General features: G+C 31.5%; 1 protein-coding gene and 1 long non-coding RNA gene across 12 annotated transcripts in view; one reads left to right on the forward strand and one right to left on the reverse strand.

Moving 5' to 3' along the window:
• LOC126741058 (uncharacterized) overlaps window positions 1–27,355 on the reverse strand; it is a 169,086-nt gene that overhangs the window by 69,608 nt on the left and 72,123 nt on the right. For 2 of the 11 annotated variants that reach the window (XM_050447359.1, XM_050447360.1), the window contains exon 4: window positions 17,443–17,721. The exons of 8 other annotated variants lie outside the window; for them this stretch is intronic. The gene's annotated coding sequence lies outside the window, so the exon portion shown is untranslated. Of the gene's footprint in view, window positions 1–3,380; window positions 3,885–17,442; window positions 17,722–27,355 lie in introns of those variants that run through there. One more of the 11 variants, XM_050447358.1, reaches the window with a different exon arrangement.
• LOC126741064 (uncharacterized) overlaps window positions 1–27,355 on the forward strand; it is a 75,287-nt gene that overhangs the window by 46,676 nt on the left and 1,256 nt on the right. The window lies entirely within an intron of this gene.

The raw sequence follows: 27,355 nt of genomic DNA on the forward strand, positions 1-27,355 counted from the left end.
TTTAGTCACTTTTGTTCGCCTATAGTAGCTCACCCTGTATACGGATCTGGCCCAAAAAGTATACAGCTCTTAAGCCCCCACCGACCCTTATGTCCTAAAAATTTCAAGTCGTTTAAAAGCTTTTTATTTGAGTTCTCGCACCCGGAAGGAATTTGACCCATTTTTTTACGAATTTTTGACTTTGAGACAGTACCGCTCCGTTTGGTGGTACCGGAAAAAAAATTCGTTTACGGATCCATCATTCCCAATGTATTGAGAGGCCCTATGCCAAATTTCATCGTTTCGCTAGCCATACAGCCAAAGATATAAATTTTTATTTCCAAAAAAACACGATTTTTCGGGCCCGGGCTCGCGTGCATAATATAGTCGCAGACGCTCCTATATAACAAGTATAGTCGCTTCGCTCCTATACTTTTGGTCCGTGGGGACCAGTTTGGAACCTTTAGGTCTTGTCAGTGATGGGCCTTAGAGGATTTCTTAAAACAAAACAAAAATTATCAGGTGTACTTAGGTGAGGCTAACGTTTATCTGCCAAGGAAAGAGAGGACCAGTTGTTGGGGTATCATGCTTCAAAGAACCATAATTTGTTATATAGTCGCGTTGTGTGTCAATATACTGTTTTATATTTCAAATATCTGTGAAAGTATATTAATTGTATTCTAAATAAAGCCTGAATACCAAATTCGAACAGAATCGGACCAATAGCGAAAAAGTTACGGTAGTCACGTGACCTAGGCTGAAACTCAAATGTCAGTTATCTGTCATAATTTATTAGTTGTATCCTTAATAAACCATAAATACCAAATTCAGAGAGAAGTTCCCATAAGGGTCTATTTATTGAAATAGAACAAACGGGATTTTCCGTCGATTTGTTTTAATTTTTCTTTTTATTTTAAAATGTTATAGTAATAAAATATCAAAAGAATTGACAGAAGAAGAATAAGAAATAAAAAAAACCATAAATAAATTGAATCGAAGCTATAGAAGCCGAGATATAAGTAAAAAAATGGGGAAGAACAAAAGAAAACTGGTTTTTTCCCACGGTATCATTTTTTTTCTTAAAATAATTTATGACAAATTTTAGTTTTAGCCCTAAACTTGTAATTTTCACAAAAAAAACCCAAGAAAAAAAAATTTTTTTTTGGTCGAAAATCGAAAGGGGTATACCCACGAAAAATTTCAAAAAAATGGTTTTTATTTTTTTATAAATAAAATATAACTCTGACAACTTTTTGTCTTAAACAAAAGTTTTCGGAAATATTACGAGGTATCCGTGCGTTAAAACGAATCGGTTCTAGCTATTATACAATCGGAGAAAATTGTAAAAAACTATTAAACATAAATATCGAATTATCAAGAGCCCTATGGAAAAATTTCAATTTTTTATTTTTCTATCCTGTACTACTTCAGAGTATCTTTAAAAAAGATTATTACCAATTTGACTCTAAAATGAACGGAAAACCTATTTCTTTGCATTTTTCGATTTTCGAACAAAATCCGGGGTCAAAATGACAATTTTTTCAAAATATGCTCCGAATTCAAAATTTCTTTTTTCTAGTTAAAAACCATTCAAAAACTAGTAAAAAAGCTTAATGCCAAAATTTTCCATGATTTATACGAGTGCCACAATATAAAGAGAAATATTAGGTCCCATAAGAGTCTATGTATTTACGTCGATTTTTAAAATTTTTCAGTTTTATTCCGAACGGCAATTGTAATAAAATATAAAAAGAATTAACAGGAGGAGAATAAAGAATAAAAGAAATCATCAACGAATTGAATCGAAGCTATAGAAGTCGAGATATTAGTAAAAATGTAAAAAAAATAAAAGAAAACTCGTTTTTTCCCACGGTAGAATTTTTTTTTTTTTAAATGATAACTGATAACTTATAATGTAAGCCCTAAGTTGGCAATTTCCAGTAAAAAAAACCCAAGAAAAAAAATTTTTTTTTTGCTCCAAAATCGACAGGTGTATAGTCATGAAAAATTGCGAAAAAATGGTTTTTATTTTTTTCTAAATAAACTATAACTCTGACAACTTTTTCTCTTAAATAAAAGTTCTCGGGAATATTACGAGGAATTCGACTGTTAAAACGAATTGATTATAGCTATCACAGAATCGGAGAAAATTGTAAAAAACTAATAATCATAAATATCGAATTATCAAGAGCCCTATGGAAAAATTTTAACTTTTTATTTTTTTATCTTGTACTACTTCAGGATACCTTTCAAAAAGGTTATTATCGATTTGACTCTAAAATGAACAGAAAACCTATTTATTTGCATTTATCGATTTTCAAACAAAATCCGGCCCAAAATGAAAATTTTTCAAAACATGCTCCAAATTCAAAATTTCTTTTTTCTGGCTAAAGACCATTCAAAAAGTAATGAAAAAGCTTAATGACAAAAATTTTCAAAATCTATAATAATGCTAAAATATTATGAAAGAAGATAAGTTTCCTTTAAAGCATACTGAACCGATGATTTTTTAATTTTTTTTTCAAAGGCAAATCTAAGAAACAATTTAACTAATTAAGATAAAAGCAATAGGGTAATACAAAATATTATCTATAAATATATACATATAATCTAATAGGAAATTTCAATCAAATCGAGCGAATACGAAAGAAATTTTGATAGTCACGTGACTTAAAAACACAATATTTTAAAAATTTGTAAAAATTCAATAATGGCATCGTAATAAAACTCTAAATACCAAATTTCAACCCAATCGGATCAATAGCAAAAAAGTTATGGAAGTCACGTGACTTTAAAATTCAATATGTCAAATTTCTGGCAAAATTTATCAATTTCATCCTAAATAAAGCCTAAATACTAAATTTCAACCCAATCGGATCAATAGCAAAAGAATTATGAAAGTCACGTGACTTTAAAATATAATTTGTCAATTATCTGTCAAAATTTGTTAATTGTATCCTAAATAAAGCTTAAATACCAAATTTGAACCCAATCGGACTCATAGCAAAAAAGTTACAATAGTCACATGACCCGGAAGTCAAATGTCAAATATCTGTCAAAAATTAATAATTGCATCCTAAATAAAGCTTAAATACCAAATTTGAACCCAATCGGACTCATAGCAAAAAAGTTACAATAGTCACGTGACCCGGAAGTCAAATGTCAAATATCTGTCAAAAATTAATAATTGCATCCTAAATAAACCCCAAATACCAAATTTCAATCAAATCGGACAAATAGGAAGAAAGTTAAGGTAGTCACGTGACCTTAAAACATAGTCATGTCAAATATCTGTCAAAATGTATTAATCTTATCCGAAATAGGTACTAGGTACCAAATTTCAACCAAATCGCACCAATACCAAAAAAGTTATGATACTCGACTAACCTTAAAAATAAATAATTTCAAAAAATTTTTATTTATATCCCAAAAGCAATGTTTAAGAATTGTTAACATTTATTAATAATAAACTAAATAGTAAAAACTCACCAAATATCTAAATTTTTATTTTAAATTAAATAGATCATTACGACTGACCCGTGTATATATTCGAATAATTTTAATAAAATAATCGGGCAAATTTCATTTCGTCTCACCCCGGTATAAAGACACTGACATTTCAAAAAAACGGCATTTTTCGAAGACGTCAAAATGTTTGCCGAATTTTCCTGGCCGCAATACACAATTTCCCCAATTGATATGCACAGATTCGGAAAGCCCATTCATTTTCTGATTCGGTGCTTCCTTTCCCTGATCGTTTCCGGTTCATTTTCATTCATAATTTTACAAAAAACCCAACCAAGTCCCGGCCACCTGTCACGAGCAAAAAATTTGTATCCACCATGCGTCAAAGTATTGTTCCCACCAGCCATTTCATCAGAGTTTAGGTTGACACCTCCAATTACCTGCAAAAACGCAAAAAAATGGACTTTTTTCATAAAATCGCATTTTTCGGGTACTTGTACTATCGCTGGAACCCTGAAATTTTAGTATGTGTTGTAAAACAAAATTTCGGATCTTTTAGATGATGTCTGATCTTTTCACCATGTACAGGGACGTGACAAATGAATTAAACGCGAAAATTCGAATTGCTCAGAACCTATTAAAGTTGGAAGATTGTAATTTTACACAAATAATGGGGTTATTAAAGTATTTAATCCCTGAGAATATAAATGGTCCAGGTGCCACCACTAAAAAGTTATTAAATAAAATGTGATTTTCGGGTCGGACCTTCATGGGTAAAGTTCATTATTGCTCGCCCTGTATGGTTCCCAAAAATTTCGGTTATATGGCATATGAAAGGTAAAGGATGAAGTTATTTTTTGAAAAAAAAAATTTTCCCAAAATAAGTATCGTTTGGCGGAAAATCCCAAAAAACTGAAAATGCCAGAACTCGTAAAATAAATTTTTTACAAAAAAAAGCTCCAAATATGTCAAATCTCTTATAAAACGAAGTCTTTTCGCCGAAACACTTTTTTTATAAAAATTTTTTTTTAGCCTCTGGAGAAGTTTCAATTTTTTTTTTAGTCACTTTTGTTCGCTTATAGTAGCTCACCCTGTATACGGATCTGGCCCAAAAAGTATACAGCTCTTAAGCTCCCACCGACCCTTATGTCCTAAAAATTTCAAGTCGTTTAAAAGCTTTTTATTTGAGTTCTCGCACCCGAAAGGAATTTGACCCATTTTTTTACGAATTTTTGACTTTGAGACAGTACCGCTCCGTTTGGTGGTACCGGAAAAAAAATTCGTTTACGGATCCATCATTCCCAATGTATTGAGAGGCCCTATGCCAAATTTCATCGTTTCGCTAGCCATACAGCCAAAGATATAAATTTTTATTTCCAAAAAAACACGATTTTTCGGGCCCGGGCTCGCGTGCATAATATAGTCGCAGACGCTCCTATATAACAAGTATAGTCGCTTCGCTCCTATACTTTTGGTCCGTGGGGACCAGTTTGGAACCTTTAGGTCTTGTTTGTGAAGAGCCATATAGAATTTCTTAAAAAAATCAAAAAATATCAGGTGTACTTAAGTCTGGTCAGTCAGGGGGCCAAAGTTTATATGCCAAGGAAAAAGAGGACCAGTTGTTGGGGTATCATGCTTCAAAGAACCATAATGTGTTATATAGTCGCGTTGTATGTCAATATAATGTGTTATATGTGAAATATCTGTCAACGTATATTTATTGCATCCTAAATAAATTCTAAATACCAAATTTCATCCCAATCGGATCAATAGCAAAAAAGTTGTTAATGACATAAAAAAGTTTCATTCGAATGCTTTGAACATGCCAAGTCCCTGCTCTGTTCCCGGGTGTAAATCTAATTACAAAAGTAGTTTAAAAGCAGGGGAGACAAGTATTTCTGATTTTGGCTTCCCCAAAGATGAACAACTTAAAATTAAATGGCTAAAAGCCATACCCAGAGATAATTGGGCTCCTACTCAATATTCTGTGGTTTGTGCTAAGCATTTTGACCGGAATTATATTATCCGTGAAGATGATTAACTTTTAGTTGATGGCACACTCACTTAGATTAGAGTTAAAGCAAGATTAGTTTGCTCAGCAGTGCCTCAAATTTTTCCAAATTTACCTGCATATTTAACACAAAAAGTGCCACTTCCTAGAGAAAGTCCAGATGAAAGAAATAGTGAACAACAAAAAAGTAATGAACTTGCCAATGAAGCCTTTGGGCAACTTGAATTCATAACAAATTTCTAAGAGCTTATGAGTTATTATTCCTAAAAAATTCTAATATCTGACCTGTGGAATGTAAAAATTTTTGGGGATACAAAACTATATTTCTATACTTTAAACTTGAATGATGCTTGTATAAATATCATTAATCAAATATCAATAGATAGCGACCTACATGTTAAAATATTTTTAAAAAACAATGAGATGACCTAAATTGGATTTTACTTTTTAAATTGAAATTAAGTAGGTGATCTCAACTCGAAAATCTCATAACTAGGTATAGGTCTTCTGATTATTGTGAGCTTAGTAAACCATAACCTTCATCTCTAGAGAAGTTTCATCACTTCATTGACTAAAATTCAGATTTCTTAAAACAGGCGTTAAATTTATTGACGAGTTCTGATTCACACAACTTAGAGGATGAAAAAGATAGTGACATTAGTAATCGAGTAATACTTTTAATAGATCAAATAACTTTACTTATTTTAAAGCAAAAACGTTATGGCCCATCAACTATTGTAATGTCTTTTATGTTATACATTATATCACCTTGCGCACATGAATTGCTTAGAGATTATTTTAATCTACCCACCAAGAAGTACCTACAGTATCTTTCTTCTAGCTTTGAAGTCACCAAATTTTGACTTAAAACCGACCAAAAACTAACGACACCACTAATTATTTAAACATTGTATCCACTTCTTTAGCACCGACTGAGAAAGTTGTTGATTTTTCAATTGATTAAATTTATATAAATAAAAAACTACACTATAGGGGAAAAAAGACTAATAATGCATTATTAACGGCGTCTATACATATTTGGAACAATAAATCAATCAAATAAATAAAATATTCTCATGTGTAAATAAAACAAAATCAAAATCGAACGTCCATCTCGACAGAGCCACGCTTTCAAAGCGTAAACGGATCCGAATTTCTCGCGTTGCGCGACGTTGCAACTGTTATTACGCAGCTCGAGTAAAGTCGGCTGTAGACATTATATTGACAGGGAGCACGGACTATTATTGTGGTTGCTGCCAACCGACATATACTGCGTTCTCGATTTGGTTTGCTGAAATGATTGGACGTAGCCTATATGTATTTTATCAGTTTTATATAAATATGTAACATATATTGTGCAAATATGTATGAGAAAAAACAATAACTTTGCTAAATAAGACTGATAAAAATATCATAATTTCATTCAAGTTTACATTGTATATCTTGCCTGTGTGAACTTTTGTGTACCTAGAATGATTACACAGTGTGATTTGTTTTCATCCTGGTCAACAATTCAAGGACTGTGGGACCCATTAGTTGTAAACCAGGAGGAATTGGCTGTTTTAACTGCTGACTAGTATACCACACAACCAGGAATAAATAAGCTAATTGAAGTAGGTTAGGATTCCGCAGAGTTCATGAAATGTGTTTGATGGGGCTCAGACCATGTACTTAAGGACATCCATCAAGAAATCATTGAGATTCTACCATATTGATGAAATTGGGAAACCAGGAAGAACTGCCTGTCTTTACTGTTGATTAGACTACACAACCAGAAATAAATAAGTTACATGAAGTATGTCAGGATTCCCCAGAGATCATGAAATGAGTTTGATGGAGTAGGTGCAATCATATGAGGAAGGAAATAAAAATTAGAAGTAAACAGGAATATAACAACTGAACTGTGACACAAACTGTAGACAATCCAATTCTTTGTTATGGAACGGAGCAATACTTCAATGAAGTTTCACTTAATACTGGATTTTTTCACCAGAAGTTGGATGCATTTATAATTTATATACTTAATGTTATTTGAATGAAATATACATATGTAATTATATATACTTTATTTGTTTCAAATCTTGAATAGGCAAAAAGGCACGAGAATCTTTCAATTGGAACTAAAAACCCTATTGTTGAGTAGAAAATGAAATTTATTTTATGTTTATATTCCATAACCTGTTTATTGTTTTATCAACTTTTGTCATACAGTTATTTACTTTTAATAATTAAAGAGAAAAATGATCTATAATAAAGGTTGAGTTTTATTCAAGATTCCATTCCTTAAAGCATAAACCAAATTTGCTCTATATTTCTCTACAGTCATTATTATCCATTTTATACATATCTTTAATTTTCATAGAAATGTCTATAATAAATAGTTTACATTTCAAAACATACAATTAAAATTTACACTTTTAAATTACAACTTTACACTTTTTAGGCAAACAATCTTTACTCTCATATAAAGTAGATATTATTGAGACAGTTTTCTAAGAGCTACTGTTTATAAGTGGCGAGCAGTTTAAATTTGTACATACACTTAATCCAAAATATTTCATAAACAGTATTTATACCTGAATATTCTTACATACTTAACTTAAGAACTGCTTTATTCTTTTGCTTAATTATAATACATCTTGTTAAATCAATGTTTTTAATTTATTTAGAAAGTCTTTTAAGATATGTACTTAGGTCATTAAAAAGTTACAATGTCTTGCAGAACTGCAAACATATCTGGTTGTCAAATTGGTATGCTAGCTGAAAAAGAGGACAACAAAAATCCAAGGGCTAACCCTTGAAGCACACTTACAATTATCTTTTAGTTTCTCATAATGCTCTCGGTCAAATAAATATGTTAAATCATTTATAATATTTTTGTTAGATTAGCTATTTTACAATTTTATTTTCCAGTAGAAAAAGAACATGAATACTTACCCAATTCTCTTAAATATTCCTAGTTTATGTGTTTCGATGAGATCACTCATCATTATCAGACTCATATAACCCCACATAGCTGTAATGTTTACATAAAAACCCAGTAAGTTTATAGGTTTTTCTGCCCTTCTAACCCAACCCAACCCGCTATATTATTTCAATCTTTTAGGTAGGAAAAATAAACACAATTAAATAATTAAGTAAAATCATCTTTATTTCATGAACTTATGTTACACTTGCATATCACTTTATGTGATAGAAAAGAGAGATTTAACAAAAACAGCTGTTCTTACACCTAATTTAAACATAAACATAATTTGTTAATGCCATATACACAAAGGTGCTCACATATGTCGCAGAGAAAACCTTTACACTTCTTAATATTATTATTAATCAAAGGATTTAAAGCCTAAAAGTTTTATATTATAATTACATATATGAGAAATCATCATTTAGAAATTCTTGTATTGAGAAAAAACATTTTTTCCATAGATATTGTTTTATAGTAAATTTATATTGCAGTAAAAAACTTGGTAGGTAACAGTTTAATGGTAGCAGGGGGAGCATTATAGAGTTTGGGAGCAAAGAAGGAAACCCAACACTTAACCTTGTGTATCCTATAAAAATTTGTATATATATGTTCTCTATTTCTCGTAAAATGAAAATTGTACAATTTTGTGTGTGGAGTAATCACTAATATGATGTTTAATATGTACTAAACTATATGATATATAAATACTTCTCTGTAAGGGAACTATCTTTGGTATCTAAATAATATAGAATATAGAACAACAACAATAAGATAAAAAAAAGTCTCTCCAGTTTTGGACTGGCTTTTTCTACTTCTTTTCACCACCATCTTCCACCTTATCATCAACTCAACACTTGAAACATCTAGCTGCCAGAATCTGCATTCCTCCCCTTCGATAGTGCCACAACTGGATGCTATCTACTGCTTTGATTATCCTCTTAGATGTTTTAAAGCCTGGCATCTCGCTGACCTGAGCATTCAGACTAAGTGGCCTGCTGCCAGTCATGAGCAAAACCATTAAGATACCCTTGCATGGACTCTAATTGTTAGACCATACAGATATCTATTTGTTATTCATATTTTACTAGGGACACATAACTGTAGTTGAATTTCCTTACTCTTTTGAGGTTACACACCTCTTGTGTGAAAACTGATTATATGCTTATATGCAAGGTGTAATATAACATTTACAGCGTTTAGTTAAGCGGAAATTTGCCAATCTTTCACATTTTGGACCTTATTCTAACTAATAAGTTCAATATTTTCTCCTTTTTGGTCTTGTTATTTATTTACATAATACATGTAGAGGTTAGGTTGTCATTGAAGCTCCTCATATTACATTAAGGCCTACCTTTAACGCTTGCGTTTTCTTCACAATTCAAATAATAACAATGATCCACAGTCCAGAGTTAGATTTTGTGTTAAAATAAATAAATAGTAATTAAACTTTCACTCCCGCACCCAAAATGCCATGTATGAGTCCTTCCGTCGCATGAAAACACAGTAAATTCTAAAACTTTACAACTTTGTCGAATGATCACAGGTAAAGGAAGGCGACTTGGTAAAAGATATGCACATAATCGGATTCTCCAGAGTCTCTAAAATTATTCCATACCGATTTCGGGAAATTCTGAGCTAATTTAAGTATTTTATCAACGAAAATAAGAAGCAAGACCGAGACGATTCATTCACGTTGACGTCATGTCACTGATGTCATCAAAACTGCGGTAAAAGTCTGCATTAAAATCGCCCGTAGACGTCAAAATTGACCATTTTCAGGCGATGTTTTAGGGTATAAAAAAAGGTTTTTCCTTTATGATTTGTACATGGAAAAATAGTATAAAGCCTTAGGAACAGTTTAACATCAATTTTGGACCGATTCCAATCGGTTTTAGTAGTTAAATTTCGATTATAAAAAGGGTCTTATTTTAAGCGGACACGGGCGAACAGCGCAGGTTTCATTGCCTGGGTGACGTGCTTGTTGGGTGCTAGACCACTTATGGATTGTACCATGATCATCGGGCAACGGGGGGGTACAGCATTCCATTGGACGATTTTTGGTACTTTTCATAGAAAATGGAATTTTCTTGGAAAATGGTAAAATTTGAAACAAAACGGTATTTAGTGGATTATAGCCAGATAAATTTCGCGTGTCTGAAGGCAAAAATGGTCTTTCTACGTTGCATAGGTATGCCAGTATTAGGCGTCAAAGTTAAAAAAAAGAGTAGAGCAAAAACTACTCTACGTAGATGATTGTAGACTATATCAGAAAAAAGGTCTTAAAAAGTATTATAAATGTTGAGAGTTTCAAATCTCCAAGTGTCACCCTTAAAAAGTTATTAAATAAAATGTAATTTTTTTTTTTCAATTTTTTGGACCTTCATGGGAAAATTTTTTTATTGCTCGCCCTGTATGGTTCACAAGAATTTCGGTTATATGGCATTTGAAAGATAAAAGATGAAGCTTTTTTTTGAAAAAAATTTTTTTTTCGAAATAAGTTCTGTTTGGCGACAAATTCAAAAAAACTGAAAATGCCAGAACTCGTTAAAAAAATTTTTTTGAAAAAAAAGCTCTAAGTATGTTATTTCCCTTATAAAACTAAGCCTTTTCAAGGAAAAACTTTTTTTATAAAAGTTATGTTTTAGCCTCTGGACCATTTTGAATTTTTTTTTTACTAAACTTTGATCGCTTATAATAAATCACCCTGTATACGGATCTGGCTCAAAAAGTATACAGACATGAACCACCCAAGACCCCTTATGTCCTGAAAATTTCAGGTCGATTAAAGGCTTTAAATTTGAGTTATCGCGTCTGACTCGATTTTGACCGGCTTTTTTACCATTTTTTGACTTCAACTCGCAACCACTTCCGTCGCGGGTGTCGGAAAAAAAAATTGTTTACATATCCATCATTCCCAATGTATTGAGAGGCCACATGCCAAATTTCATCGTTTCACTAGCCATACAGCCAAAGTTATGAATTTTTATATCCCAAAAAACACGGTCGCGCGAGCTCTAGGTGACGCTCATAATATAGTCGCTGACGCTCCTATATAACAAGTATAGTCGCTTCGCTCCTATACTTTTGGTCCGTGGGGACCAGTTTGGAACCTCTAAGTCCTGTCAGTGATGGGCCTTAGAGGATTTCTTAAAACAAAACAAAAATTATCAGGTGTACCAACGTTTATATGCCAAGGAAAGAGATGACCAGTGGTTGGGGTATCATGCTTCAAAGAACCATAATTTGTTATATAGTCGCGTTGTGTGTCGATATACTGTCTTATATTTCAAATATCTGTCAAAATATATTAATTGTATTCTAAATTAAGCCTGAGTACCAAATTCCAACAGAATCGGACCAATAGCAAAAAAGTTACGGTAGTCACGTGACCTTAGCTGAAACTCAAATGTCAGTTATCTGTCATAATTTATTAGTTGTATCCTAAATAAACCATAAATACCAAAATTAGAGAGAAGTTCCCATAAGGGTCTATTTATTGAAATAGAACAAACGGGATTTTACGTCGATTTGTTTTAATTTTTCTTTTTATTTTGAAAAGTAATAGTAATAAAATATCAAAAGAATTGACAGGAGGAGAATGAGAAATAAAAGAAACCATCAACGAATTGAATCGAAGCTATAGAAGTCGAGATATTAGTAAAAATGTGGGAAAAACAAAAGGAAACTGGTTTTTTCACACGGTATAATTTTTTTTTTTTTAAATGATGACCGACAAATTATAATGTAAGTCCTAAGTTGGCAATTTCCAGTAAAAAAAACCCAAGAAAAAAAAAAAATTTTTTGCTCCAAAATCGAAAGGGGTATAGCCATGAAAAATTGCGAAAAAATGGTTTTTATTTTTTTCTAAATAAACTATAACTCTGACAACTTTTTCTCTTAAACAAAAGTTCTAGGGAATGTTACGAGGTATTTGAATGTTAAAACTAATTGATTATAGCTATCACAGATTCGGAGAAAATTGTAAAAAACTATTAATCATAAATATCGAATTATCAAGAGCCCTATGGAAAAATTTCAACTTTTTATTTTTCTATCTTGTACTACTTCAGGATACCTTTCAAAAAGGTTATTATCGATTTGACTCTAAAATGAACAGAAAACCTAATTATTTGCATTTATCGATTTTCGAACAAAATCGGGCCCAAAATGAAAATTTTTTCAAAACATGCTCCAAATTCAAAATTTCTTTTTTCTGGCTAAAGACCACTCAAAAAGTAATAAAAAAGCTTTATGACAAAATTTTTCAAAATCTATAATAATGCCACAATATTACGAGAGAACATAAGTTCCCTTTAAAGCCTATGTATTCGAACCGATGATTTCTTAATTTTTTTTTTAAAGGCAAATTTAACAAAATAAGATAAAAGGAATAGGGTAATACAAAATATTATCTACAAATATATACATATCATCTAATAGCCAATTTCAATCAAATAGGAAATTTTGATAGTCACGTGACCCTAGAACTCAATATTTTAAAATTTTGTAAAAAATCAACAATTGCATCTTAAATAAACCCCAAATTCCAAATTTGAACCCAATCGGATTAATAGCAAAAAAGTTATGGAAGTCACGTGACTTTAAAATTCAATATGTCAAATTTCTGTCAAAATGTATTACTGGCATCCTAAATAAAGCCCAAATACTAAATTTCAACCCAATCGGATCAATAGCAAAAGAATTATGAAAGTCACGTGACTTTAAAATATAATTTGTCAATTATCTGTTAAAATTTATTAATTGTGTCCTAAATAAAGCATAAATACCAAATTTGAACCCAATCGGACTCATAGCAAAAAAGTTACAATAGTCACGTGACCCGGAAGTCAAATGTCAAATATCTGTCAAAAATTAATAATTGCATCCTAAATAAAGCCCAAATACCAAATTTGAACCCAATCAGACCAATAGCAAAAAAGTTACAATAGTCACGTGACCTGGAAGTCAAATGTCAAATATCTGTGAAAAATTCATAATTGCATCCTAAATAAACCCCAAATACCAAATTTCAATCAAATCGGACAAATAGGAAGAAAGTTAAGGTAGTCACGTGACCTTAAAACATAGTCATGTCAAATATCTGTAAAAATTTATTAATCTTATCCGAAATAGGTACTAGGTACCAAATTTCAACCAAATCGCACCAATACCAAAAAAGTTATGATACTCGACTAACCTTAAAAATCAATAATTTCAAAAAATTTTTATTTATATCCCAAAAGCAATGTTTAAGAATTATTAACATATATTAATAATAAACTAAATAGTAAAAACTCACCTAATATCTAAATTTTTATTTTAAATTAAATAGATCATTACGACTGACCCGTGTATATATTCAAATAATTTTAATAAAATAATCGGGCAAATTTCATTTCGTCTCACCCCGGTATAAAACCACTGACTTTTCAAAAAAACGGCATTTTTTGAAGACGTCAAAATGTTTGCCGAATTTTCCTGGCCGCAATACACAATTTCCCCAATTGATATGCACAGATTCGGAAAGCCCATTCATTTTCTGATTCGGTGCTTCCTTTCCCTGATCGTTTCCGGTTCATTTTCATTCATAATTTTACAAAAAACCCAACCAAGTCCCGGCCACCTGTCACGAGCAAAAAATTTGTATCCACCATGCGTCAAAGTATTGTTCCCACTAGCCATTTCATCAGAGTTTAGGTTGACACCTCCAATTACCTGCAAAAACGCAAAAAAATGGACTTTTTTCATAAAATCGCATTTTTCGGGTACTTGTACTATCGCTGGAACCCTGAAATTTTAGTATGTGTTGTAAAACAAAATTTCGGATCCTCTAGATGTTGTTTGATCTTTTCACCATGTACAGGGACGTGGCAAATGAATTAAACGCGAAAATTCGAATTGCTCAGAACCTATTAATGTTGGAAGATTGTAATTTTACATAAATAATGGGGTTATTAAAGTATTTAATCCCTGAGAATATAAATGGTCCAGGTGCCACTACGAAAAAGTTATTAAATAAAATGTGATTTTTGAGTCAGACCTTCATGGGTAAAGTTCATTATTGCTCGCCCTGTATGGTTTCCAAAAATTTCGGTTATATGGCATATGAAAGGTAAAAGATGAAGTTATTTTTTGAAAAAAAAAATTTTCCCAAAATAAGTATCGTTTGGCAGAAAATTCCAAAAAACTGAAAATGCCAGAACTCGTAAAATAAATTTTTTACAAAAAAAAGCTCCAAGTATCTCAAATCTCTTATAAAACGAAGTCTTTTCGCCGAAACACTTTTTTTATAAAAATTTTTTTTTAGCCTCTGGAGAAGTTTGAATTTTTTTTTTAGTCACTTTTGTTCGCTTATAACAACTCACCCTGTATACCGATCTGGCCCAAAAAGTATACAGTTCTTAAGCCCCCACCGACCCTTATGTCCTAAAAATTTAAAGTTTTTTAAAGGCTTTTTATTTGAGTTCTCGCGTCTGAAAGGAATTTGACCCGTTTTTTTACGAATTTTTGACTTTGAGACAGTACCGCTCCGTTTGGTGGTACCGGAAAAAAAATTCGTTTACGGATCCATCATTCCCAATGTATTGAGAGACCCTATGCCAAATTTCATCGTTTCGCTAGCCATACAGCCAAAGATATGAATTTTTATTTCCAAAAAAACACGATTTTTCGGGCCCGACGTGGCGTGCATAATATAGTCTGCGACTATATAACAAGTATAGTCGCTTCGCTCCTATACTTTTGGTCCGTGGGGACCAGTTTGGAACCTCTAAGTCCTGTCAGTGAAGGGCCTTAGAGGATTTCTTAAAAAAAAACAAAAATAAAACAAAAATACCAACGTTTATATGCCAAGGAAAGAGATGACCAGTGGTTGGGGTATCATGCTTCAAAGAACCATAATTTGTTATATAGTCGCGTTGTGTGTCAATATACTGTCTTATATTTCAAATATCTGTCAAAGTATATTAATTGTATTCTAAATAAAGCCTGAATACCAAATTACAACAGAATCGGTCCAATAGCAAAAAAGTTACGGTAGTCACGTGACCTAGGCTGAAACTTAAGTGTCAGTTATCTGTCATAATTTATTAGTTGTATCCTAAATAAACCATAAATACCAAATTCAGAGAGAAGTTCCCATAAGGGTCTATTTCTTGAAATAGAACAAACAGGGATTTTACGTCGATTTGTTTTAATTTTTCTTTTTATTTTGAAATGTAATAGTAATAAAATATCAAAAGAATTGAGGAGAATAAGAAATAAAAGAAACCATCAATGAATTGAATCGAAGCTATAGAAGCCGAGATATTAGTAAAAATGTGGGAAAAAACAAAAGAAAACTGGTTTTTTCCCACGGTATAATTTTTTTTTCTTAAAATAATTATTGACAAATTATAATGTAAGCCCTATGATGGCAATTTCAAGTAAAAAAAACCCAAGAAAAAAAAAATTTTTTTTTGCTCCAAATTCGAAAGGGGTATAGCCATGAAAAATTGTGAAAAAATGGTTTTTATTTTTTTCTAAATAAACTATAACTCTGACAACTTTTTGTCTTAAACAAAAGTTTTCGGGAATATTACGAGGTATCCGAATGTTAAAACAAATTGATTCTAGCTATCACAGAATCGGAGAAAATTGTAAAAAACTATTAAACATAAATATCGAAATATCAAGAGCCCTATGGAAAAATTTCAATTTTTTATTTTTCTATCTTGTACTACTTCAGGATACCTTTCAAAAAGGTTATTATCGATTTGACTCTAAAATGAACAGAAAACCTATTTATTTGCATTTATCGATTTTCAAACAAAATCCAGCCCAAAATGAAAATTTTTCAAAACATGCTCCAAATTCAAAATTTCTTTTTTCTGGCTAAAGACCATTCAAAAAGTAATGAAAAAGCTTAATGACAAAAATTTTCAAAATCTATAATAATGCTAAAATATTATGAAAGAAGATAAGTTTCCTTTAAAGCATACTGAACCGATGATTTTTTAATTTTTTTTTCAAAGGCAAATCTAAGAAACAATTTAACTAATTAAGATAAAAGCAATAGGGTAATACAAAATATTATCTATAAATATATACATATAATCTAATAGGAAATTTCAATCAAATCGAGCGAATACGAAAGAAATTTTGATAGTCACGTGACTTAAAAACATAATATTTTAAAAATTTGTAAAAATTCAATAATGGCATCGTAATAAAACTCTAAATACCAAATTTCAACCCAATCGGATCAATAGCAAAAAAGTTATGGAAGTCAGGTGACTTTAAAATTCAATATGTCAAATTTCTGGCAAAATCTATTACTTGCATCCTAAATAAAGCCTAAATACTAAATTTCAACCCAATCGGATCAATAGCAAAAGAATTATGAGAGTCACGTGACTTTAAAATATAATTTGTCAATTATCTGTCAAAATTTATTAATTGTATCCCAAATAAAGCCCAAATACCAAATTTGAACCCAATCGGACCCATAGCAAAAAAGTTACAATAGTCACGTGACCCGGAAGTCAAATGTCAAATATCTGTCAAAAATTAATAATTGCATCCTAAATAAAGCCCAAATACCAAATTTGAACCCATTCAGACCAATAGCAAAAAAGTTACAATAGTCACGTGACCTGGAAGTCAAATGTCAAATATCTGTGAAAAATTAATAATTGCATCCTAAATAAACCCCAAATACCAAATTTCAATCAAATCGGACAAATAGGAAGAAAGTTAAGGTAGTCACGTGACCTTAAAACATAGTCATGTCAAATATCTGTAAAAATTTATTAATCTTATCCTAAATAGGTACTAGGTACCAAATTTCAACCAAATCGCACCAATACCAAAAAAGTTATGATACTCGACTAACCTTAAAAATCAATAATTTCAAAAAATTTTTATTTATATCCCAAAAGCAATGTTTAAGAATTGTTAACATTTATTAATAATAAACTAAATAGTAAAAACTCACCTAATATCTAAATTTTTATTTTCAATTAAATAGATCATTACGACTGACCCGTGTATATATTCGAATAATTTTAATAAAATAATCGGGCAAATTTCATTTCGTCTCACCCCGGTATAAAACCACTGACATTTCAAAAAAACGGCATTTTTCGAAGACGTCAAAATGTTTGCCGAATTTTCCTGGCCGCAATACACAATTTCCCCAATTGATATGCACAGATTCGGAAAGCCCATTCATTTTCTGATTCGGTGCTTCCTTTCCCTGATCGTTTCCGGTTCATTTTCATTCATAATTTTACAAAAAACCAAACCAAGTCCCGGCCACCTGTCACGAGCAAAAAATTTGTATCCACCATGCGTCAAAGTATTGTTCCCACTAGCCATTTCATCAGAGTTTAGGTTGACACCTCCAATTACCTGCAAAAACGCAAAAAAATGGACTTTTTTCATAAAATCGCATTTTTCGGGTACTTGTACTATCGCTGGAACCCTGAAATTTTAGTATGTGTTGTAAAACAAAATTTCGGATCCTTTAGATGTTGTTTCATCTTTTCACCATGTACAGGGACGCGGCAAATAAATTAAACGCGAAAATTCGAATTGCTCAGAACCTATTAAAGTTGGAAGATTGTAATTTTACACAAATACTGGGGTTATTAAAGTATTTAATCCCTGAGAATATAAATGGTCCAGGTGCCACCACTAAAAAGTTATTAAATAAAATGTGATTTTTAGGTCGGACCTTCATGGGTAAAGTTCATTATTGCTCGCCCTGTATGGCTTACGAAAATTTCGGTTATATGGCATATGAAAGGTAAAGGATGAAGTTATTTTTTGAAAAAAAAAATTTTCCCAAAATAAGTATCGTTTGGCAGAAAATTCCAAAAAACTGAAAATGCCAGAACTCGTAAAATAAATTTTTTACAAAAAAAAGCTCCAAGTATGTTAAATCTCTTATAAAACGAAGTCTTTTCGCCGAAACACTTTTTTTATAAAAATTTTTTTTTAGCCTCTGGAGAAGTTTGAATTTTTTTTTTAGTCACTTTTGTTCGCTTATAACAACTCACCCTGTATACCGATCTGGCCCAAAAAGTATACAGTTCTTAAGCCCCCACCGACCCTCATGTCCTAAAAATTTAAAGTCTTTTAAAGGCTTTTTATTTGAGTTCTCGCGTCTGAAAGGAATTTGACCCATTTTTTTACGAATTTTTGACTTTGAGACAGTACCGCTCCGTTTGGTGGTACCGGAAAAAAAATTCGTTTACGGATCCGTCATTCCCAATGTATTGAGAGACTCTATGCCAAATTTCATCATTTCGCTAGCCATACAGCCAAAGATATGAATTTTTATTTCCAAAAAAACACGATTTTTCGGGCCCGGGCTCGCGTGCATAATATAGTCGCAGACGCTCCTATATAACAAGTATAGTCGCTTCGCTCCTATACTTTTGGTCCGTGGGGACCAGTTTGGAACCTCTAAGTCCTGTCAGTGATGGGCCTTAGAGGATTTCTTAAAAAAAAACAAAAATTATCAGGTGTACTTAGGTCTGGTCAGTCGGGGGGACTAATGTTTATCTGCCAAGAGAGGACCAATTGTTGGGGTATCATGCTTCAAAGAACCATAATGTGTTATATAGTCGCGTTGTGTGTCAATAAAATGTGTTATTATGTGTTACATATGTCAAATATCTGTCAATGTATATTAATTGCATCCTTAATAAACTCTAAATAGCAAATTTCAACCCAATCGGATCAGTAGCAAAAGAGTTACGGTGTCACGTGACCTGAACTACAAATTTGAATTATCTGTCAAAATTTATTATTTGCATCCTAAATAAACTCCAAATACCAAATTTCATCCCAATCGGATCAATAGCAAAAAAGTTGTTAATTACATAAAAAAGTTTCATTAGAATCCTTTGAACATGCCAAGTCCCTGCTGTGTTCCTGGATAAAATCTAATTACAAAAGTATTTTAAAAGCAGGGGAGGCAAGTATTTCTGTTTTTGGCTTCCCCAAAGATGAACAACTTAAAATTAAACGGCTAAAACCATACCTAGAGATAATTGGGCTCCTACTCAATATTCTGTGGTGTGTGCCAAGCATTTTCATCAGAATGATATTATCCGTGAAGATGATTATCTTTTACGTGATGGCACACTCACTAACATTAGAGTTAAAGCAAGATAAGTTTGCTCAGCAGTGCCTCAAATTTTTTCAAATTTGCCTGCATATTTAACACAAAAAGTGCCACTTCCTAGAGAAAGTCCAGACGAAAGAAATAGTGAACAACAAAAAAGTAATGAACTTGCCAATAAAGCCTTTGGGCAACTTGATTTCATAACAAATTTTTAAGAGCTTATGAGTTATTATTCCCAAAAAATTCTAATATCTGACTTGTGGAATATAAAAATTTTTGAAGATGAGTTCTCTCAAAACGACTTAAAATGGATTTCACCTTTTCAATTCCATTCATTTCCATTCCACTAATTATTTAAACATTGGATCCACTTCTTTAGCACCGACTGAGAAAGTTGTTAATTTATTAATTGATTAAATTTATATAAGTAAAAGACTACAATATAGGGGGAAGAGTCTAATAATGCATTTATATAATTATTAACGGCGTCTATACATATTTTAAACAATAAATCAATCACATAAATAAAATATTCTCATTTGTAAATAAAGCAAAATCAAAATTGAACGTCTCGGCAGAGTCGCCCTTTCAAAGCGTAAACGGATCTACCAAAACGCATCCGATACGCAGCTTGAGTAAAGGCGTGTGAAACAGGCATTATATTGATTAAATAACATGGAGCGCGGACTATAATGTTGTTGCTGACAACCGACAAATGCTGCGTTCTCGATTTTGGTCGCTCAAAATGATCGGACGTAGCGTATGTGTATAAAGATGCATACCTATATGTATTTTATAAGTTTTATATAAATATGTATACTCAGCTTGTATTGTGGAAATAAGTATGAAAAAAACCATAACTTTGCTAAATAAGACTGATAAAAATCTCATAACTTCATTCAAGTTTACATATATCTTGCCTGTGTGAACTTTTGTGTACCTAGAATGATCACACAGTATGATTTGTTTTCATCCTGGTCAACAATTCAAGGGCTGTGGGACCCATTAGTTGTAAACTAGGAGGAATTGCATGTTTTAACTGCTGATTAGTATATCACACAACCAGGAATAAATAAGCTAATTGAAGTATGTTAGGATTCCGCAGAGTTCATGAAATGTGTTTGATGGGGCTCAGACCATGTACTTAAGGACATTCATCAAGAAATCATTGAGATTCTACCATATTGATGAAATTGGGAAACCAGGAAGAACTGCCTGTCTTTACTGTTGATTAGACTACACAGCCAGAAATAAATAAGCTACATGAAGTATGTTAGGATTCCCCAGAGATCATGAAATGTGTTTGATGGAGTAGGTGCAATCATATGAGGAAGGAAATAAAAATTAGAAGTAAACAGGAATATAACAACTGAACTGTGACACAAACTGTAGACAATCAACTTCTTTGTTGTGGAACGGAGCAATATTTCAATGAAGTTTCACCTAATACTGGATTTTTTCACCAGAAGTTGGATGCATTTATAATTTATATACTTAATGTTATTTGAATGAAATATACATATGTAATTATATATACTTTATTTCTTTCAAATCTTGAATAGGCAAAAAGGCTCGAGAATCTTTCAATTGGAGCTAAAAACCCTATTGTTGGGTAGAAAATAAAACTTATTTCATGTTTATATTCCATAACCTGTTTATTGTTTTATCAACTTTTGTCATACAGTTATTTACTTTTAATAATTAAAGAGAAAAATGATCTATAATAAAGGTTGAGTTTTATTCAAGATTCCATTCCTTAAGGCATAAACCAAATTTGCTTTATATTACTTTGCAGTCATTAGCATACAGTTATTATCCATTTTATACATATCTTTAATTTTCATCAAAATGTCTATAATAAATAGTTTACATTTCAAAACATACAATTAAAATTTACACTTTTTAGGCAAACAATCTTTACTCTCATATAAAGCAGATATTATTGAGACAGTTTTCTAAGAGCTACTGTTTATAAGTGGCGATCAGTTTAAATTTGTACACTTAATCCAAAATATTTCATAGACAGTATTTATAATACATCTTTTATAATTAAGCAAAAGAATAAGGCAGTTCTTAAGTGTGTAAGAATATTCAGGTATAAATACTGTCTATGAAATATTTTGCATTAAGTGTACAAATTTAAACTGATCGCCACTTATAAACAGTAGCTCTTAGAAAACTGTCTCAATAATATCTGTTAAATCAATGTTTTTAATTTATTTAGAAAGTCTTTTAAGATATGTACTTAGGTCATTAAAAAGTTACAATGTCTTAAAGAACAGCAAACATATCTGGTTGTCAAATTGGTATGCTAGCTGAAAAAGAGGACAACAAAAATCCGAGGACTAACCCTTGAAGCACACTTAGAATTATCTTTTAGTTTCTCATAATGCTCTCGGTCAAATAAATATGTTAAATCATTTATAATATTTTTGTTACATTAGCTATTTTACAATTTATACTTACCCTTAGAATACTTACCCAATTCTCTTAAATATTCCAAGTTTATGTGTTTCGATGAGTTCACTCATCATTATCAGACTCTAACCCCACATAGCTGTAATGTTTACATGAAAACCCAGTAAGTTTATAGGTTTTTCTGCCCTTCTAACCCAACCCAACCCGCTATATTATTTCAATCTTTAAGGTAGGAAAAATAAATGGTGAACACAGTTAAATAATTAAGTAAAATCATCTTTATTTCATGAACTTTTGTAAGTACATATCACTTTATGTGATAGAAAAGAGAGATTTAACAAAAACAGCTGTTCTTACACCTAATTTAAACATAAACATAATTTGTTAATGCCATATACACAAAGGTGCTCACATATGTCGCAGAGAAAATCTTTACACTTCCTAATATTATTATTAATCAAAGGATTTAAAGCCTAAAAGTTTTAGATTATAATTACATATATGAGAAATCATCATTTAGAAATTCTTGTATTGAGAAAAAACATTTTTTCAATAGATATTGTTTTATAGTAAATTTATATTGCAGTAAAAAACTTGGTAGGTAACAGTTTAATGGTAGCAGGGAGAGCATTATAGAGTTTGGGAGCAAAGAAGGAAACCCAACACTTAACCTTGTGTATCTTATAAAAATTTGTATATATATGTTCTCTATTTCTCGTAAAATGAAAATTGTACAATTTTGTGTGTGAAGTAATCACTAATATGATGTTTAATATGTACTAAACTATATGATATATAAATACTTCTCTGTAAGGAAACTATCTTTGGTATCTAAATAATATAGAATATAGAACAACAACAATAAGATAAAAAAAAGTCTCTCCAGTTTTGGACTGGCTTTTTCTGCTTCTTTTCACTACCATCTTCCACCTTATCATCAACTCAACACTTGAAACATCTAGCTGCCAGAATCTGCATTCCTCCCCTGCGATAGTGCCACGACTGGATGCTATCTACTGCTTCGATTATCCTCTTAGATGTTTTAAAGCCTGGCATCTCGCTGACCTGAGCATTCAGACTAAGTGGCCTGCTGCCAGTCATGAGCAAAACCATTAAGATACCCTTGCATGGACGCTAATTGTTAGACCATACAGATATCCATTTGTTATTCATATTTGACTAGGGACACATAACTGTAGTTGAATTTCCTTACTCTTTTAAGGTTACACACCTCTTGGGTGAAAACTGATTATATGCTTATATGCAAGGTGTAATATAACATTTACAGCGTTTAGTTAAGCGGAAATTTGCCAATCTTTCACATTTTGGGCCTTATTCTAACTAATAAGTTCAATATTTTCTCCTTTTTGGTCTTGTTATTTATTTACATAATACATGTAGAGGTTAGGTTGTCATTGAAGCTCCTCATATTACATTAAGGCCTACCTTTAACGCTTGCGTTTTCTTCACAATTCAAATAATAACAATGATCCACAGTCCAGAGTTAGATTTTGTGTTAAAATAAATAAATAGTAATTAAACTTTCACTCCCGCACCCAAAATGCCATGTATGAGTCCTTTTCCGTCGCATGAAAACACGGTAAATTCTAAAACTTTACAACTTTGTCGAATGATCACAGCTAAAGGAAGGCGACTTGGGAAAAGATATGCACATAATCGGATTCTCCAGAGTCTCTAGAATTATTCCATACCGATTTCGGGAAATTTTGAGCTAATTTAAGTATTTTATCAATGAAAATAAGAAGCAAGACCGAGCCGATTCATTCACGTTGACGTCATGTCACTGATGTCATCAAAACTGCGGTAAAAGTCGGTATTAAAATCGCCCGTAGACGTCAAAATCGACCATTTTCAGATGATGTTTTAGGGTATAAAAAAAGGTTTTTCCCTTATGATTTGTACATGGAAAAATAGTATAAAGCCTTAGGAACAGTTTAACATCAATTCTGGACCGATTCCAGATGGTTTTAGTAATTAAATTTTGATTATAAAAAGGGTCTTATTTTAAGCGGACACGGGCGAACAGCGCAGGTTTCATTGCCTGGGTGACGTGCTTGTTGGGTGCTAGACCACCCGAATTATTGTACCTTGTGAGCCACGCCCGGGGGGGTACCAATATTTAGCTGACCGATTATTTGGACTTTTTATGGAAAATTGCATTTTCTCAAAAAATGGTGATATTTGAAACAAAACGGTATTTAGTGGATTATAGCCAGATAAATTCCGCGTGTCTGAAGGCAAAAATAGTCTTCGTACGTTGCATAGGTATTCCAGTATTAAGCGTCAAAGTTAAAAAAAGGTGTAGAGCAAAAACTACTCTACGTAGATGACTGTAGAGTATATCAGAAAAAAGCTCTTAAAAAGTATTATAAATGTTGAAAGTTTGAAATTTCCAAGTGCCACCCTTAAAAAGTTATTAAATAAAATGTAATTTTTTTTTTTCAATTTTTTGGACCTTCATGGGAAAATTTTTTTATTGCTCGCCCTGTATGGTTCACAAGAATTTCGGTTATATGGCATTTGAAAGATAAAAGATGAAGCTTTTTTTTGAAAATTTTTTTTTTCCCGAAATAAGTTTGGTTTGGCGGCAAATTCAAAAAAACTGAAAATGCCAGAACTCGTTAAAAAAATTTTTTTGAAAAAAAAGCTCTAAGTATGTTATTTCTCTTATAAAACTAAGTCTTTTCGCCGAAAAACTTTTTTTATAAAAGTTATGTTTTAGCCTCTGGACCATTTTGAATTTTTTTTTTACTCAACTTTGATCGCTTATAATAAATCACCCTGTATACGGATCTGGCTCAAAAAGTATACAGACATGAACCACCCAAGACCCCTTATGTCTTGAAAATTTCAGGTCGATTAAAGGCTTTAAATTTGAGTTATCGCGTCTGACTCGATTTTGACCGGCTTTTTTACCATTTTTTGACTTCAACTCGCAACCGCTCCCGTCGCGGGTGTCGGAAAAAAAAATTGTTTACATATCCATCATTCCCAATGTATTGAGAGGCCACATGCCAAATTTCATCGTTTCACTAGCCATACAGCCAAAGTTATGAATTTTTATATCCCAAAAAACACGGTCGCGCGAGCTCTAGGTGGCGTGCATAATATAGTCGCTGACGCTCCTATATAACAAGTATAGTCGCTTCGCTCCTATACTTTTGGTCCGTGGGGACCAGTTTGGAACCTTTAGGACTTGTCAGTGATGGGCCTTAAAGGATTTCTTAAAAAAAATCGCAAATTATCAAGTGTACCTACGTTTATATGCCAAGGAAAGAGATGACCAGTGGTTGGGGTATCATGCTTCAAAGAACCATAATTTGTTATATAGTCGCGTTGTGTGTCAGTATAATGTCTTATATTTCAAATATCTGTGAAAGTATATTAATTGTATTCTAAATAAAGCCTGAATACCAAATTCGAACAGAATCGGACCAATAGCAAAAAAGTTACGGTAGTCACGTGACCTAGGCTGAAACTTAAATGTCATAATTTATTAGTTGTATCCTAAATAAACCATAAATACCAAATTCAGAGAGAAGTTCCCATAAGGGTCTATTTATTTAAATAGAACAAACAGGGATTTTACGTCGATTTGTTTCAATTTTTCTTTTTATTTTGAAATGTAATAGTAATAAAATATCAAAAGAATTGACAGGAGGAGAATAAGAAATAAAAGAAACCATCAACGAATTGAATCGAAGCTATAGAAGCCGAGATATAAGTAAAAATGTGGGAAAAACAAAAGAAAACTGGTTTTTTCCCACGGTATAATTTTTCTTCTTAAAATAATTTATGACAAATTTTAGTTTTAGCCCTAAACTTGTAATTTTCACAAAAAAAACCCTAGAAAAAAACATTTTTTTTTTTGGTTGAAAATCGAAAGGGGTATACCCACGAAAAATTAAAAAAAAAATGGTTTTTATTTTTTTCTAAATAAAATATAACTCTTACAACTTTTTGTCTTAAACAAAAGTTTTCGGGAATATTACGAGGTATCCGTGCGTTAAAACGAATTGATTCTAGCTATCACAGAATCGGAGAAAATTGTAAAAAACTATTAATCATAAATATCGAAATATCAAGAGCCCTATGGAAAAATTTAAATTTTTTATTTTTCTATCCTGTACTACTTCAGAGTATCTTTAAAAAAGATTATTACCAATTTGACTCTAAAATAAACAGAAAACCTATTTCTTTGCATTTTTCGATTTTCGAACAAAATCCGGGGTCAAAATGAAAATTTTTCAAAACATGCTCCAAATTCAAAATTTCTTTTTTCTGGCTAAAGACCATTCAAAAAGTAATGAAAAAGCCTTATGACAAAATTTTTCAAAATCTATAATAATGCTACAATATTACGAAAGAAGATAAGTTCCCTTTAAAGCCTATGTATTCGAACCGATGATTTTTTTAATTTTTTTTTTAAAGGCAAATTTAAGAAATAATTTAACTAATTAAGATAAAAGGAATAGGGTAATACAAAATATTATCTACAAATATATACATATCATCTAATAGCAAATTTCAATCGAATAGGAAATGTTGATAGTCACGTGACTCTAGAACTTAATATTTTAAAATTATGTAAGAAATCAACAATTGCATCCTAAATAAACCCCAAATTCCAAATTTGAACCCAATCGGATCAATAGCAAAAAAGTTATGAAAGTCACGTGACTTTAAAATTCAATATGTCAAATTTCTGTCAAAATGTATTACTGGCATCTTAAATAAAGCCCAAATACTAAATTTCAACCCAATCGGATCAATAGCAAAAGAGTTATGAAAGTCACGTGACTTTAAAATATAATTTGTCAATTATCTGTTAAAATTTATTAATTGTGTCCTAAATAAAGCATAAATACCAAATTTGAACCCAATCGGACTCATAGCAAAAAAGTTACAATAGTCACGTGACCCGGAAGTCAAATGTCAAATATTAGTCAAAAATTAATAATTGCATTCTAAATAAAGCCCAAATACCAAATTTGAACCCAATCAGACCAATAGCAAAAAAGTTACAATAGTCACGTGACCCGGAAGTCAAATGTCAAATATTAGTCCAAAATTAATAATTGCACCCTAAATAAACCCCAAATACCAAATTTCAGTCAAATCGGACAAATAGGAAAAAAGTTAAGGTAGTCACGTGACCTTAAAACATAGTCATGTCAAATATCTGTAAAAATTTATTAATCTTATCCGAAATAGGTACTAGGTACCAAATTTCAACCAAATCGCACCAATACCAAAAAAGTTATGATACTCGACTAACCTTAAAAATCAATAATTTCAAAAAATTTTTATTTATAACCCAAAAGCAATGTTTAAGAATTCTTAACATATATTAATAATAAACTAAATAGTAAAAACTCAC

This window comes from Anthonomus grandis, chromosome 10 (genome assembly GCF_022605725.1).
Source record: "Anthonomus grandis grandis chromosome 10, icAntGran1.3, whole genome shotgun sequence".
NCBI classification, from domain to species: Eukaryota; Metazoa; Arthropoda; class Insecta; order Coleoptera; family Curculionidae; genus Anthonomus; species Anthonomus grandis.